Source organism: Papio anubis, chromosome 16, assembly GCF_008728515.1.
Source record: "Papio anubis isolate 15944 chromosome 16, Panubis1.0, whole genome shotgun sequence".
Taxonomy (NCBI): domain Eukaryota; kingdom Metazoa; phylum Chordata; class Mammalia; order Primates; family Cercopithecidae; genus Papio; species Papio anubis.
The window spans coordinates 11507032-11512134 of NC_044991.1; the positions used below are offsets into that span (position 1 = coordinate 11507032).

The window sequence follows — 5103 nt, forward strand, 5'->3', positions numbered from 1 at the left end:
ATGAGGGGTCAGATGGTGGCACCTTTGAGTGCGTGAGAGAGGAAGGGCTGGGTGCTCCGGGTTCTGGCAGGATGGCAACACCACCTCTCGTCTCCTGAAGAATCAGGCAGTGAATTGGGAGCCGATTCGGGCGATTGGAGTACTGACAGCGGGACCATGAGCCTGTGGGATGGTACCTGCTAGGTACCAAGTCCCGTGTTCATGCTGGGGATGCGGCTGTGCCCTGGACAACGATCCTGTCCGTGGAAACTCACAGCCTAGAGACGGAAGAGGACAACGGAGTGGATAGAGAACTGCACCCCTCACACGGAGGTTCAAAAGCGGTGGGTGCCGAAGGACACTCACTGCAGACCTACTGTGCGTCAGCGCTAGTGAGCCAAGATCTCTGTTCCCTGGGAGCTCAGCTGCAGGGAACAACACTGTGTGTGCACATTTGCACCCCCTTCTCTGTGGGTCTGTGGCAAGTGGCCGGTGTGTGTGTCTGTGTGTGCACAGCTGTCTGTGGGCGTGGCTGGGAGCTTTTGCACCTGTGAGTATGTCTGTGTTTTGCTGGCAGTATTTTGTGTGTGTGTGTGTGTGTGTGTGTGTGTGTATGTATGAAGGGAACAGGCAGCTGCAGCAGAAGCTGAGGTCTGAGGTCCTGGGGGGCTTCTCCCACACACCTGCCCCTTGGCCATGGGGTGGGGTGGGGTGTCCTGAACGCCCTGATGCTTTGTGGGAAGAAGGCTGGGCGCAGGGGGAATGTTTGGTTTCCTGGGTGAAGGCGGAGCTGGCCGTCTTCCCGTGACAGATGTAGGAATGTTTCTGCTATTCCAGGCGGAAGCAGGGGTGTGGGGGCCGTCAGAGGCCTGCCCCAGCTCTGCTCTAGGCCACCTGTCCATGGCCTGGGAAGCAGCTGGGCACTGCTAGGGAGAAGCTTCCAGACCCAGGGCTGACCCTACTCTCCAAGCCCCATCTCCCCAGGGATCTAAGGTCAGGCCCAATTCGCTTCCATCCCAGCCTCCCCGGACAGGAGAGGAGAATGGAGTCCAGGGTTCGGCCCAGAGGAGGACTCCCATGAGGAGGGGGGACTCCCATGAGGAGGGGGAACTCCCATGAGGAGGGGGAACTCATGAGGCGGGGGAACTCATGAGGAGGGGGACTCCCATGAGGAGGGGGGACTCCCATGAGGTGGGGGAACTCCCATGAGGAGAGGAACTCCCATGAGGAGAGGGGACTCCCATGAGGAGGGGGAACTCACATGAGGAGGGGGACTCACATGAGGAGGGGGAACTCACATGAGGAGGGGCTTGGACTCCATGAGGAGGAGTGGATGTCACACATGGCAGCTGAGGGGGGACTTCCATGAGGAGGGGAACACACATGAGGAGGGGGACTCCCATGAGGAGGCGGAACTACATATGAGCGAGGGGGGACTCCCATTTTCTTTTCTGAGTCCTGGTATAACAGAGCTTCAGAGGAGTCAGCAATGGCAAATTCCCTAAATGGGGAAACTGAGGCAGGAGTGGGGTGCCGACTTGCCCAGGTCGCCCCACCCCCAGAGGTCCTGACCCCAGGCCCTGACCTCTCCCAGCGCACCTGCCGCTCACTCCATGGAGATTACGGCCTGGGTAGGGTACAGGTAACACGACCACAAAAATCAGCGGTGACCTGGCCTCACCTCCTGGAGCCAGCTCTCCAGGGCTCCCCCGGCCCTCCTGGGTTTCCGTCCTGCCTTGCCCTTCGAGGCTGTCTGTGAGGCTGGTGGCTCTTCCCACTCTGTCTACATAGCCTTCCCAGGGGTTGCATGTAAAGAATCAAGCAAAGGTCAGGCGTAATGGCTCACGCCTTCAGTCCCACTTTGGGAGGCCAAGGCTGGTGGATCGCTTGAGGCCAGGAATCTAGGAACAAAGCCTGGGCAACATGGGAGAAGTATCTCTACAAAAACAAAAAAGAAACAAAAAAAAAAAGAAAGGCATTAGTGGTATTCCTATAATTACTTCACCAGAGCAGAAACAGGAAGAGATCGGGCATTTGAGCCCAGGTGATTGAGGCTCCAGGTGAGCTCTGATTGTGCCACTGCACTTCAGCCTGGGTGGCAGAGTGGGGCCTTGTCTCAAAAAGAAGTATAGGTTGGGGTTGAGGTTGGCTGGCTGTGATCCCGGCTTTGGGACTGGGGTTGAGTTGGCCTGATCAACATGGAGAAACCCTGTCTCTCCTAAAAATACAATATTAACTGGGTGTGGTGGCTCATGCCTGTAATCCCAGCTATTCGGGAGGCTGAGGCAGGAGAATCACTTGAATTCGAGGGGTGGAGGTTGTGGTGAGCCAAGATTATGCCATTGTACTCCAGCCTGGGCAACAAGAGCGAAGCTCTGTCTCAAAAAAAAAAAAAAAAAAAAGTGAGGCCCGGGTATTTGAAGACTTTGTATCTAGGCCAGGGAGGTGTTGGGGCCAGGTGGTTATTGGTGACTGTTGGCTGCAGTCTAAACAACCCACATCCCCCACAAAGCCACTGGGAGGCTGTGGGTAGTGAGTGGGGGGTGTCCCAAGAGTGTAGTGTTCTGGTATCGTTTGTGAGGGCGTCACTTTCCCCCACTGCGTCTTAGTGGCTTCCTCCCCTCCCTGCTGGAACCTGGGTCCAGCAGGGAGGGGAAGAGCCCACGGCCTTGGTGACTTGGTGCTGACATGCCTTGCTTTCCAGGCAGGCACAGGCGGACACCCTGGGTCCCCAACCCTGTCCCTGGTTGTCCCTCAGGCCCCAGCTGGACCCAAAGTCATTTTCTTAGGTTTCGCTTTGAGACATCTCTTCTCCCTCTCCCTTTCACTGTCTCTCCCCCACCCTGAAGATCAGAGAGGAGGGATGTGTCTGTGAGTCACCCTCTGACTCCCTGGAGGGCATAGCCAGGATCTGGGTGGGGGTGTGTGTGCGCTTGGCCAGTGTGCATGTGCATGTGTGTGTGCACGCTCGGCACGTGTGCATAGGCGAGTGTTCATGCATGTATGCTTGTGTGCATCTGTGCATGTTGTGGGGGGGCTGAGCTGGGGGAGGGGAGAAGACATGCCTTGGCTTTCTTACCTTTAAAATGCATGAGCTCCGGCCCGGCGTGGTGGCTCACACCTGTAATCCCAGCGCTTTCAGAGGCCAAGGTGGGCGGATGACCTGACGTCAGGAGTTCCAGATCAGCCTGGCCAAAATGGTGAAATCCCGTCTCTACTAAAAATAGAAAAAAAATAGCTGGGTGCCTGTAATCCCAGCTACTCGGGAGGCTGAGGCAGCATCAGACCATTCTTTGAGGTCTTCTCTAGCTCCAGGATCCAGAGAAAAGGCTTGGGAGGGCTGGGTGCGGTGGCTCATGCCTGTAATCCCAGCACTTTCGGAGGCCGAGGTGGGTGGATCACTTGAGGTCAGGAGTTCGAGACCAGCCTGAGCAGCATGGTGAAACCCTGCCTCTACCAAAAATACAAAAATTAGCTGGGCGTGGTGGCAGTTGCCTGTAATCCCAGCTACTCAGGAGGCTGAGGCAGGAGAATTGCTTGAACCCGGGAGGCAGAGGTTGCAGTGAGTTGAGATTGTGCTGTTGCACTCCAGCCTGCAGCCTGGCGGACAGAGTGAGGCTCTCAAAAAAAAAAAAAAAAAAAAAGAAAGAAACAAAGAAAAGAAAAGAAAAGGCTTGGGAGAAGGGACTTGTGGAAGTAACAGAGGACTTGGAGACAAAAGGAACAGAGGAACAGTTTGTGCCACGAAGACGAAGCATTTCCCAGATGCAGGGGTTTTACAGTAAGAACCCACGGGGAGCATCTGTGCAGTCCCACGTGGATCAACACATGTGACCCGTTCTGACAGTTTTCAAGTCAACCCCACAATTTTTTCTCATGCATTCAATCAGTTATACCTCCCCTCCACCAGGCTAGGCTGCTGGTCAGCCCTGATTTTTTATCTGAGCACAAGAATGTCCGAGAGTGTTGTTCAAATGCTGTAGCAACATTTACATCCAAGGTTCCTGGCTTTTCCCTGTATTTCCAAGCCACGTGGCCCTGTACAGACCCAAACGTTCAGCCACAACAACTGCTGCTTAGAGAACCCATGTGGGCTCCTGGTGACTTAAGTATCCACCCTGGTCCTCTCAGACCATCTGTGTCCTCCTCCACCCTGGAAGTCAGCCAGGGCTTGATGTCAGGCTCACCAGTTTATATTTTCTGTTTTCAACAGTTCCTCCTTTTCAACATTTCTTTCTTTCTTTTTTTTTTTTTTGAGATGGAGTCTCATTCTGTCACCCAGGAGTGCAGTGGCGCAATCTCGGTTCACTGCACCCTCTGCCTCCCAGGTTCAAGCGATTCTCCTGCCTCAGCCTTCCTGATAGCTGGGATTACAGGTGCCCGCTACCATGCCCGGCTAATTTTTGTATTTTTAGTACAGATGGGGTTTCACCACATTGGCCAGGCTAGTCTTGAACTCCTGACGACAGGTGAACTGCCCGCCTCAGCCTCCCAAAGTATTAGGATTACTAGGTGTGAGCCACTGCGCCCGGCTCCTTTTCAACATTTCAAACATTTGACTGCCTTTAGTGTCTGGCTCCAGTTCCCGTTCCCTGAGTTTCCTCCAAGATGATGGCAATGGTTCCTGGCTCGCTGGCTGTGTCCGGATCCTCTCGGCAGCAACTCGGTCCGTGGAAGCTGGGCATCCTCTGTAGCTTTCATGGAGTGGAGGTTGAAGGGAGGGGAAGAAGAGGGTGATTCTGGCTGGACATTGTTTATTTTGGTTGCAGATATTTATTAAAATGGAAAGGCACTGTTTAATCTTCTGTGCCAATGAGAATCCTTCAAGCTGCCTAGAGCAAAGACTGCTAGGAAGCTGAGGCCGGGGAAGGCCTGAGCTTAGGAGTTCAAGGTTGCAGTGAACTGTAATTAGGCCACTGCACTCTAGCCGGGGTGACAGAGGGAGACCCTGCCTCAACAGAAGAGACTCTTAGCCACATTTCCACATTTCAATTTTTTTTTTGAGACAGAGTCTCACTCTGTCACCCAGGCTGTAGTGCAGCAGCGCGACCTCGGCTCACTGCAACCTCTGCCTCCTGGGTTCAAGCAATCCTCCTGCCTCAGTCTCCCAAGTAGCTGGGACTA

General features: G+C 54.5%; 1 long non-coding RNA gene across 1 annotated transcript; it reads left to right on the plus strand.

The window, feature by feature from the left end:
• LOC103888367 lies at positions 1-4779 on the plus strand. The gene is made up of 2 exons (XR_652857.2): positions 1-323; positions 4549-4779. It is a non-coding gene; the product is annotated as an uncharacterized LOC103888367 (long non-coding RNA).
• Positions 4780-5103: the final 324 nt, after the last annotated feature.